We start from the raw sequence: 12,790 nt of genomic DNA on the forward strand, positions 1-12,790 counted from the left end.
CATAGACCTAGCTTGCGCCCCGAACTACCACACCAAGAGATATGCAATGATAACCGAGCCAATAATTGCTCTTTAGCCTTTTATTTCCAAATTAATCTTTAGGCTAACTTTATTATTTGACGTAGAATGGTTGCAGTATTGTGCATATCATCAATGCATGGCCATCGGCGTACCTATGATCACATAGGCCTAGCTTGCGCCCCGAACTACCATACCAAGATGTATGCACAACACCGAGGAGTTCTTTTTAGTTTTAAAAGCTTCGACGATCCGTGGCGAAAGTGTGATATTTCTTACGCGATATCCTCGCTTTTATACTGTTTCGAGAACACAGATTCAAGTACAGATGAATCACTCACTATTTACAAAAGGTTACTATCAACAAAACTGACATCTATACATCTTTAGAAATACAAATTCGTATAGAGCACTCTTGCAAACAAAGATACATTAAACTACTCGTAACACAGCATAAAATACAACAAACATTAAACAAAATATATACATTACTAATAAGGAGCAATATTACATAGAATAACAAGGAAATTACGCTTTCTTTAACAAAACAAAAATATTAGTGACATATTTTCTACTTGTGACGTCACATAAAATATGGATCATATCACAGTAATCATATGCGACGCTTCGAGCTATGGTCTAGGAGCTCAGATTTGCCATAGAATTAATGGTGAATTGAAAACAATAGAGTGTGCATCTACTACTCTTTCGCAACATGAAATGGCTTATCCTCATCATGAAAAGGAAGCTCTTTCAATTATATTTGCCGTGAAGAGATTTAGAAAATATATTTATGGAAAGCAATTTCAAATATGGACTGATTCACTACCCGCCAAACAACTACTTCAATATGGAAAGGCTATACCCATTATGGCTTCATCCAGGATTCAACGTTGGTGTTTGTTCTTGGCTAATTATGAATATGAAATTGTGTACAAGATGAATGTTGAAGTAGCGGATCTGTTGTCGAGGTTGCCATTGCAAGGGGAAACAGTTGATATCGACGGGATTCAGTTTGTAAATACAATCAAGCTCACGGATCGTCTGAAAGATGTCTTCCGAACTTTGCAAGAACAAGATGTGATGTTGAAACAGGTCAAAAGGTACGTTATGGAAGGTTGGCCAGAATCTAAGATTAAGGATCCAAATATAGATGCAAGTGAATTCGAAGCGCTGAGAAGAAGAAGAAATGAACTACAATGTGAAGAAGATATATTGCTGTGGAGTTCTAGAGTTATTGTACCTAATTCAATGAGGCAACAAGTTTTGGAGAAAGCTCATGAGAATCACGATGGCGTAGTTAAAATGAAGTTACTATTGCGTGAAATATATTGGTGGCCTGGTATAGACAAATGCGTTGAAGATCACGTAAAATCGTGCAACGTTTGTAATGCTGTAAAACCTGACACCAAAAAGAAAGAATACAATGATTGGAAGGAAGTAAGTAAGCCGTGGGAGAGAGCACACATGGATTTTTTCTATTTTCAAGGAAAAGTGTTGCTTCTCGTTGTTGATGCATTTACAAAATGGCCAGAATGTGAAGTTGTATCTTCTACATCATTCAGGGATGTAAAAGGATTTATGTCGAGACTAAGTTCAAGGTATAATCAGCCATACACCTTAGTTACGGATAATGGTCCTCCCTTCCAATCTGCAGAATTCAAGAAATATTGTGAAGATCAAGGGATTGCTTTGATGCATTCACCAGCTTATCATCCGGCTAGTAATGGACAAGCTGAGAGACACGTACAAATTATAAAAAGTGCTCTGAGATGTAAATTGTACGAAACTAGAAAAGAGGACAAGCATTTTGATTTAAATAATGCTTTGCTGGATGTGCTACATTGTGTCCGAATGGCTCCAAACACCGTTAATTTTAAATCTCCTGCTGAAATGATGTATGCATTTGAGCCGAGACCGAAAGATGATATAGGTCGGTTGCAGGATATTCCTGATAGAAGCAAACGCGAGGATACCAGAGGAGGTGTCAAAGTTTGGGTGAAACTTGCCAACCGAGATTCCAGTGGTGCATCCTATGTTCAAGGTGAAGTTGTCCGGAGAGCAGGGACATATACTTGGTATATTAAAGTTGGTAAAGATGTTAAGTTAGTGCATGGGAACCAGATAAAATGGAGAAATGTGAGAGAAAATGATAGAGGATATCATCATGATAGTGATGAAACAGGCGATAAGAATAATGACGCATCTTCAGAAGTCCACGAAGGAAGATATTTAGATGCGAATGATACGTTTAAAGATTACGAGAGAGGAGACAATCATGAAGTGGTGGAAGAAGCTGCAAGAGGTAACATAGATTTAGATAGACGTGAAGCAGCAGAGTCAAGAGTGTTAAGGAGAAGTCAGAAGCAAAGAAAACCACCTGACAGATTGGATTTGAGTGATTATGGTTAAAAGAAGTAAAGACATAAAACCAAAATTTTGCTAATGCAAAATTTCATCGACGCGGGGGAATGTCGTATGTGTGACGCTTATTGCGTAAATAGTCTGTATGGTTTATAAGACCTTTGAAGTTGTCAAAATGTGGATAAAAAGAGATTGTGTTTTGTCTGGTATAAATGGAGTTCATTATAGTTTGTTGAATGGAATTTTGTGATTAATTAAATAATGTTGATTTATGCGTGCATATCATTTATAATGTATTCGACACCTTGTGTGAGATCTGCGTGTGTTTCAAATACTTCAATTTGGTGAGTAATTCACATTCTGCATTGTAATATCACAGTGTATGTGTTCTGTACTCTCCGTGGGTTATAATAGTCGCCATAAGTCAGTAAAATCTTAATAAAATTGCACAAATTTGCGAAGGACAGTAAAGCTACATCACCCGTCCGTTTGCCAAGCTCTAGATACGTGGCTGGCAACGACGTTACCACAACGTTATCGAGGAGGCCGTGGGGCTTGAAATCAATGAAACATCATAGGCGTAACTTGGCGGGAGCAACGGGGTACTTGCTCCCCATCAAACTTTCAGGTTTATCAAAATTTACAAATTAATGGTACTTTTGTTAACCTCCTCGGATCTGAGGAGCAAAGTAATGAGTATTTTTCTGATTTCGCAAATGTAACAGTTATTTGCAAAACAGGTAAGGTTCCCCGTGCATATTGCACCGTGCCGTGAAGGCACATTTATGGGATGTCGGGGTATGGCCCACACATTCTCGATCTGGGCCATATCAGCACCACTTTTAACCCCTAGGTACCCATTGATTTGATGCTGAGTGAACCCCAAAGCCTCTTTATGCGGGGTCAATACCGGAAATATTCCGACCTTAGATCATCACCCACCTCGGGAATCGAACCCGGGTCTTCCGTTTGAATATGCCCTCCTCAAATTAGCTCTAAGTTTGATCGTGTCCTCCCAAAGTTAGTTCCCATGTTACGCTCATGCAATCAAATGATGGATTCCTTTAGTTATAGCTCCAGAGCTACATATAACTCGGTGACGTTAAGTCCGAACTATTTTTGTCGCATAACTAATAGTCCCAAAGAAACAACGAAAAATGCGGTAAGTAATAGAGAAAGCCTAGACCGTCTGGGAGACGACAACGTTTCCACTTTCAAGAGCCTTTGTCCAGCGATGACATTCTTCGCCAGCATAACTAATTACGGATAGTTCACCGCAGTATTTCACCGGTGGACAGCAGTTTGTCTTCTTGTCACTCTTGTAAACGCAGTTTCTGGTTTTCTACCATCCCATGTTTTTTTTTAAGGGCGAACAAAACAGAAATTCCTACGAAATCTCCCTTCTCCGAGGGGGACGCTCATTAAGCTTAATGGAGAAAGCTGATACGTGCGGTTTGAGGCTTTGGGAAATTCGGTTCCCTTCTCTGGGGTTCGTACTCCTCAAGCATTGCTGGTAAGGATGTCAGGAATTGTGTGATTATCTCCAGGTGTAAGTGGAAAATACTGTAGCATTTTTCATGTCCAGGAAGATGCAGTGCTTCAGACAGTCTCCCCGCTCTCTCTCTTTGCTTGGTGGGTAGGTGAAACGGGAGGGGGGGTTGTTGTACATGTCGTAGGCATTAAGCATAAAGTACAGTATGGTGTAGTGGCAGGAAGGGGATATATTCCACCTGTTATTTGCAAGTCATTTTACGGGAAACTGCAGCGAATGCACTCAATTTTGCTTCTGTTACTCGGCGACGTGTCGAAACTCTGAAAGAAACATTCGTAAACGTTGTTTTGTCTTTTTTTACTCAGACTTTGTTCACAGAATTCTAGCTACTTAGAAGTATTGTAACGATCATACTTTTAGTACAAACACAGGATGTTTTCCCAGTGTTCTCCATCCACTGCATGCAAGGGCGTGTTTGTACTTAAACATTTATTTCTTGTTCGTGACTGCGAACTGAGCACATGAAACATAAATGAGCATGAGGCGTATTTGCCAATAATATAATAACAAACTAAAATAAATAAATAAAAATAGGAGTATTGTAACTTAGAATTTGTTTTTGCCTTCCCTTACTTTGTGACGGACTGGCACAACCTCGGAATTAGTCGAAGAAGCTTTGGCGTATTTAGAGGGGCGTCCGGGGGGGTCCTGGACCCTATCCGAATGACTTACCAAGTCCAAAATTAAATAAGTAAAATGCTTGTTTACTGTTGTATAATATGAAGTTGGTTTCTTTCCGCAGAACTTACATACATAAATATGAGGATTACATTGTGATTACACAGTTCTTTGCGTTGACCCATGGTTAGAACTACAAGAACTTCATTAAGTACGGGTACAGAGATCTTAGAATTTCATCCTAGTTCAAATTTGTTGATGTTCTCGATTATTCTTCTGTCTAATTTGAGTTTCTTTTCTTTCCAGGTAAGCCTCTTTTCGACCAGAACTTGCAAGATATCACACCTGCAAGCCATATCTCAGGCATGTGTTTAAAGAGGTAGGTAAAACATGTGTATTGGATCCAAGGTCATGCGCTAAAGATCCATGCACTTTAAAGTAAATGCACACTGAAATTTTACTTGTGTGGTAATCAACGTACGTGCTAAGGAGTGTTTCGATCCTCTGTGAAGTAATAATATTATTAATAATAATAATTGGGAGTATTTTCGCCACTACCGCCCATTCTTTTCCTCACTTTGATGAGGTTGATGAAGGGTCACTCATGAAAAAACACGTCCCCGTCAGAAGTCGAACTTGGGTCCATCGGTGGCGATCGGGACGAGATCAAGAACGAGATATGCGTATGGTCTTGTATCGGCATCATCCCTATAAGTTACATCCTCAGCACTGTTCACATCAACCGTATATCTTCCATTCCATTGAGGGCAGATAGGTCTGCATTGCGTGTGGTCCGTCAGTAATGAAGCGATGCCTTAGTAAGGTCTACTCCCGTTTCCAATAATGTCCACTTCTCTGTGTTTATTGGCGACGCGTTTGCGCCTTCCACTCCATTGGCTCTACCGCAGGGGGTTGTTAGCAGTGGAACTCCCCTCTGGGGACATGGTAAACAAGATAAAGTCCGTTTTTTTTTTCTGGAAACCATTACCCAAACGGGAACGACAGTGTTTCTCAATGTCCCTTGCATCTTGATACTAACTCGGGGGGTCGGGATGGGGGGAAAAAAAGAGAGATTTTTTTGTGGTGCTGACCTAGATACTAGTCACAAGACGCGGCATCAATCATTTTAAGAGAATGACGCGCGGGTGCGTAAGTGTGGTTCATTTTTGTCTGTGTGGACCAGATGGGTTTCCAGATGTATTCTCACGCTAGAGGCGCTGCTATCTAGCTAGAGACGATTCTCTTTGGACATCTTCCAGTTACTGATGCTTCGTCTTCAAAGCGCGACCGGGCTGGTTATTTGATTATTTTACGTCACTTTCTGCCATCCTTGATTAATATCAAAGATGAAGATAATTGATTAGGTGAAATTGATGAGTGTGTCGTATTCCTATGTTCGCATAGATTTTCCGAGACTACACATATTATCGAATGAGTCTGTAGGTCAGTGTCGAACCCCCCCCCCCTCCACACAAAAAGCGGCTACTCACCCGTGCCCTCCTAGTTTTTAGAAAACAATATTTTAACCATCATTACATGTGGATCATTATTACGATTACTTGTGTATAGATCCCTAACTTCTGAGAATTTTTGTACCTCTCCCATTTGCGTACTTCCTACGGTTTGTATACTTGAGTTTCTTTCTAAGTCCACTTTATGCACGGAAAGGCTAGTCGGCACTGGACTTAACAGTTTAAAGTGAGAGTCCCCTTTTAAAGTGTTTTTGCACTCCACTTACATTCTCACACTTTCAGGATGACATTTCATGACAGATAAAAAGGTTCCTAACGTTCGAGAACCCATTTACGCTTCCTGATTTTCTCTCCTGGATCGGAATTGAATTTACTTAAAATTCCTGTACCTTTAACAACCCTGGAACCAAGACCTAATACAGAAAATCCAATAACGCTTAAATCATTCACATTTGCTGCTTGAAACGTTTGTGAATCACATTTCCTGACACTGCACACCGCAAAATATGCTAAGGTCAGCATTATTACCCACAAGCCCAGGAGTGCAACAGCCATAGGTAGAGGGGTGAATCCAGAAGTTGTAGTTAGGAGGGGCGAACTTCCTCGGTCTCATACATCACCTCACCGAGAAACAATTCTAACCTACGTTTGCACTGTTTTACATAAGCAATATATATATATATATATAGTACTGTGAACAGGTTCTTTTGAGTAACAGTTTCAAGAAGAAGTAAAATATAGCGAGTTACTGTCAATAACACAGAAAGCAACTAGTTTCTCCTCCCACGGATGTGAGAGTGTCCAAGCACCCACTGTCTCTCAAGAATTTTAAACTATGAACTCTGACCGCTGTCAGAAGTGATCGCAAAAAGTAAAAGTTTACTGCCGTTGATTTATGAGGTAACTTGATCAACAAATTTCGAACATATTACTTCACCTCCTTATATTAACATTTAATAATCCGTGGCTGGACAGCCCTGGAAGAGCCTTGGCCTATCTCCCGACTGCCAGTCTCCCTCCCACAATCCTAACTAGAGGTGTGGAGTTCTTCAACCGGTAATGGGGTGACGTGGAGTCAGCACGTCGAACCCTCAGCCGTTGTAGGAGATTTCCGAGACCGGATTACGCTACTCACTCGTAGCTCCCCAATTTCCTCACAATGGTGGGTTGCCACCGGTCCTATACACAGGCCGAGAACCCAGTCGGACTCCAGCGCCTTAGACCGCACGGCCACGGAGGAGAACATATTATCATTTGCAGTTATAATATTATGCAATAAGGAGGGATGCTACAAGAAATTACTAAAAAGAAGGAGAATGAGTCTTAGAAACGACTTAGCTGAGTATAATGCGACGATCTACAAACACAGTGTGTGATATTTGAAGCATTTCCAGTGCGGAGAAATTCCAATCAATACCTACCCTTTAAGCATCTTGATATTAAACTTTATATATATGGGGGATTGGGTTCACGCGTAGCCGAATGGTTAACGCTCTTACGTCTGGTACGAGTGGTCTGGTTTGATTCCAGGAGGGAGCCCCCAAAATTTCGACGTGAAGTAGTAGGGTCCGGTCTCGAAAGCCAGAAAACAGCGGCGATGGGACTCGATGTGCTGACGACACGTCACCAATGAAAGAGCCTCTTGGCAGGCCTTGGCCCTCAAAGGAATCTTGCGCCATGTAGTTTAGTTGAGTTTAGTCTTATCTTATATACAGGGTGGGCACACCCACAAAACATCTATATGTGTGTGTGTGTGTAGTATGTGAAAATTTCCCCCAAATGTAAAAAATTAGCAACGATAGGGAGAATGCAAAAATCAGAGAAGGGATTCTTATTCATCCCCTTTCAGATACCAGTGTGTGTGGTGTGGAAATATGTTAATAATAGCTACATTTCATCTGTTTGATTATCCCGGACGCACTAAGAAAGTTTTCAAAGGAGTGCTTAGCTGCCAAACAAGCATTTTGAATGCCATTATGGTTAGTAAAATGGGACGAGATGATTACATCGACCAAGTTAATTAATAACGCCTTCTCTATTCGGTGCCCCTATGTACTTCACCATACGTTTATAGTTAGATTTAGAATAAGACTCTTGCTGGAGGAAAATCCCCACCCCCTCTATTTTGGGATTTCATATCCTTCATCCAGAACATTGCGATCAACCTTAAGAGATATAAAATGTTATATAACCACACAATACAAAATACGTCTGCCTTCCCTGCATTTGTTCTTGTGAATACAATAACTATACATCGTAGCGTTGCTCGAGAACGCTTTGTTGGAAGTTTACATCATTGTTGCACCCCATTCAAAACTTCCGGAAAACATTGTAGATGCTGATTTGGTCACCTGTGACTAATTTAAAGCATTACCACCGGCCGGCATTGTGTTGTCAGGACGTCCCTGACCAGCCATGGGAAACGGAACACTCCACCACCTTTGGGTCTGACAATGGGAACATGGGGACACGTGTGTTCCAAATACCGCGGGAGGAATGCTAGAAAGGGTTGGGTACATCACCGAAAAGAATGAAGAAACGTGTTTATCGAGAGTGGCCCTTTGTTCGTCGACCTCCAACTTTAAACTCGACGGGCAGTCCGAGGTGATTCCTTCCCATTACGGTCCCATGGAGCCAGCAAACAATGGGGAATTTGGGAATCACGGTGTGAAACTAACGAATTAAGGTGGCTTTTTTTATTATTATTTATCCCTTGCGGCGATAAGGTTAAGTATGTGGAAATCTCTTAACGAACGTCGAGATAAATTGTTGCGTTAGAGGATTTCTCGACCGTGATTAATGCGTGCGTTGCGTGCAATTGTTCACAAAAGGTACGGGACAATGGTCTTAGCTGGTCATTGTTCAAAGCCGGGAATCAAAGTCCAAGTCACAAAAAACTTTCGTCTACGTGGAGCCAGTCGTGTGTGTGGAAGGTGGCACTAGAAGGCATGGGTGGCCATCCTCCCAAAGGCGCGTCCCCCCAGATCATGTGATAATCCCCATAAAGTATTTAATTGCGACAGGCTGTTACCGAAAGTCATTTTTTTTAGCTTTACTGAACACTTTACTTAATCTGCTCCCTAAACTTTTTACTTTTCCACATCTAACGGGTTAAATATGGTGCATCTCGTAGCAAAGTGAACTGGAACCAGCTGAAGTGAATGAATTACAAAGGAAATATATTCTGATCATCATCGCACATATTGTCGCATGGTGCTAAGGTATAATTTTTTTCACGTATATTTTAGAAAAACAATATACATATTGGATTTTATATTATTTTAAGGACAAAATCCATTCAAAAAATTTTCATTGTGCTATCCGTGCCTCTATATTCCCTGTAGAAGCCCCTGCTAGAAAGCTTTTTTTACTGATGCATTTTATTTTATACATGTTTCGTTTTACGGCGCCTTTCTTATGTTTCTGTTAATTCCTACGATCAGGATAGTTCTAAGCTTACCACATTTTCAGAGTGTGAACTCGAAACAAATTTGGGCTTCAGCTAATTAATTAACAGACAAGCATATTCACAACATTGACAGGTATTAGTTTGCATAGAATTGCAGTCGGATCTGACAACAACAAACAATCGATTGTTGTCTGCATTAAGTGTTTAGAAAATAACGTGTATCTTGGATAAATACAGGTATATTTAAACATTTGAACCGGTGCGACCAAGAAGGGAAAGATTCCACTTTTTGAACAAAATGGGCTGAATACTTTGAATACATATCAGAGCTAAAATAAAGGTTTTAAAAACAAACCACATATAGAATATTGTTACTATGGTTATGATGAATAAGTTTGTAATTGTAAGTTTCTTCATCCGGCGTTTAGTTTTGGTTGCTATGAGTTGGTTTTTTTTATTGCTTGATTGGTCTCACCGATTCATTTATTAACTTAAATTATATGTATCAGCAGTAATTCGTTTTGTATCGAAAAAGAATGCGCCTGAATGTGTCTGACCAAGAAATCGAAACACCTCGTAGCCTTACGTCGTAAAAAGTTTACTGAAAAATGCCATCCAGCCACCATGGGAATTTTTAAAATGTTGACGGCCATTACATATTTAACCTAATTAATTGAATTTTAATAATGTATTATTTGAAAATATATTTATTTCCTTGTGCACGATAAAATGTCTTGATAGTTTGATTGCTTTCTTGATTCATTGATTTATTTTACTTCACGTTCGGCCACTTTTTGGGTATTCGCGATAAAGTGATGTGATGAAATTAGTGAAAGGATTATCACAAACACACATGGACAGGACACAGCACAAGCACCACAAAGGATTATACTGGTTGTGAGCCCAGACGCCAGAGCCTCGTTACTCTGCAAGGATGCAGTCCAGGGTGTACTGTGTGGAAGAGAGATATGACGAGAAAGTCACACAGTGTAGAGATGTTGAGAAGCTTGGGAAAGGTAAAGGGGGGAGTGTATGTGGAGTTTAAATATCGAGAAGCGATTTCTCACGAGACGAGAAATATCGTCTCGCCTCAGGACATCATCTCTATAAAAATGAGCAAGCAAGACAAGAGGTCATTTGTATTCATTTGTAACAATTTGCGGCGTTCACGATAATTTCAGATCAAGGATCACAATGGCAATGCCAGAAACGGGAAATCCAAAAAAATACCCTGACCTTGGTTCCGAGATTATGGGAAATAATGCGATTGTCACTTGTCCGTGGACAATGACGCACGGCGTCTGTTTTTCTAAAAGGTCGACGATCTTTTGGTAACTAGGAGATCTTTAGAGTCATTCAGAATGGGTTCCGTTCATTAGTTGTTTTACTTAACTTTTACGCCAATTACAGTGCTGGAAACCAGAGGTACTGGTTCGAATCTCGCTGGTACAACGGGTCACTTTTTTCTTGTCTCCTTTGTTGTTGTTTTTTTGTCAGAGGCAGGAAACTTATTGAAGTGGCGTTAGTATTATTATTCACGCTATTTTACATCCACAGCAAGAAGTTCATACAAATGAAACCACGTTTCTTCTAAGAAATATTTCCTTTCCTATGTCCGATACCTCCACATGATTCGACAAGCAACAATACGGTCGCTAACAGACAAAGACTGTCACACGAGTTAAGCTTGGTGCTTATTGTTTACTTTCAATTCTCAGAAGTATTCGAATAGTACTGTATTCCGCCCATCAACAGTGTTGTCGAATTTCTAGCACCATTGAACAGCCATATGATAATCTATGTTTAGAAAATGATATATTTATGAATTAAATTATGCGTATTAAGAATGATTCTTACGCGTATAATGAAGAACATGTCTGAATGTGAGTTAAGAAAAAAATGGAACATTTTAGAATAACGAATACAGTTCGAAATAAGTCGGGACAGGGACTAAATAGATTGGACTGTCCCGACTAAATTGGCACGTCTGGGTCTGCTAGCCTTGCATCAATAGTTATAAAACTTAAATTAAATTACTAAATATTGCAGATTGCAGGCAACCCATTTATTTATGCAAGGACAAAACTTGAATTCCTTAAAATCTGAAAAATCTTCAGTGTTATTTACGTAGCTTTATATTGGTTCACATTAAAATGGTTCATAGTTTGAGAGTCATGGGCCTCCCGATGGTAGCGTCGTCGCCTTGTAATCAAGGGGATTCCCGGTGGAGGCACATAGTGGTTCGGATCCCACTTTAAACTGTAGGTCCAGTCCCGATTAGCCTTACTGAGCATAAAGTGGACTTAAAACAACAAATCAATCCAATCCAGAGAGGGGCATGGTCCTTTCTTTGGGTACCGGTCTGCTTCGTGGCACGATATCAAAAGAATGCATATGTGTGGACATAGACGTGTGCAGACCCTCTGATTAGGAGGGGGGGCAAAAGTCTTAATGAAAGTTCAGTCTGGAAAGTAAAACCTAATTTTATTTCATCACTGTTCTAGTTTTATTGCATTGATGTGTGTGCGTGCGTGCGTACATATAAGAAATTTGCCAGAGAACGAAGCGGAATAGTTTTCAATTACATAGAAAATTATGCACACCCTCGGAGGTGTGTCTGGGGGTTCAAATACATGGATAAACGTAGTACTAATAATAGTAATAACAATAATAACGGCATTATTATTATTATAAGTACACAACTTTTTATATATATATATATATATATATATATATATAATTTAAATGCATTACATAATCAATTCATCCTCCCCATAACAAACCAACAACAAAAATAATGCAAATTGTGTCTGAAAGGTGTGCGCTTCTTCTTCCTCAAACAATTGTTCATGCATTTAAGATAAAACTGTTTGCAACAGTCTGTCGTACTTAGTTGTTGCTACTTCTCTGTCTGGTAATTTACAATGCATTACAGAAATACATTTTTCATTAGATCATTCGGCGTCCAGGGCCGACTCCCGCCGCGTCCTAGCTACGGTTCTGAACTTGACAAGACTGTGAGGAAAGCAGATATTGCAAGAGAAGCGAGCAAGAAAATTTTACGAAATGTATTTTTTATTTGTACAAAATTAGAAATCGATGGGGGCAATTGTCCCTCTGTGCCCTCCTGCAGGTGCTCTTCGCCGTCTGGAAGAAATAATGCAAGAAAGGCGTGAAAACTAAATCCATCTTTAGTATCTTTTTGTCCTGCTACTCTTAGATTCTGCTAGCCTTTCTTTATTTAGTTCAATGTTTGCCCCCTCCCCCTTAGAATTGATTTCTATCCAAGGTTGAGGGGCAAAGCCCCCTGCCTCCTGTGGTCGCGCCACTGCACCTTCTTCCCCCGTAATTGCTTTG

At 40.1% G+C, this 12,790-nt stretch overlaps 1 protein-coding gene across 2 annotated transcripts in view; it reads left to right on the forward strand.

Moving 5' to 3' along the window:
• Sesn (Sestrin) overlaps positions 1-12,790 on the forward strand; it is a 760,958-nt gene that overhangs the window by 374,480 nt on the left and 373,688 nt on the right. The window lies entirely within an intron of this gene.

The sequence above is a fragment of the Lepisma saccharinum genome, chromosome 6 (genome assembly GCF_977018435.1).
Source record: "Lepisma saccharinum chromosome 6, izLepSacc3.1, whole genome shotgun sequence".
NCBI lineage: Eukaryota > Metazoa > Arthropoda > Insecta > Zygentoma > Lepismatidae > Lepisma > Lepisma saccharinum.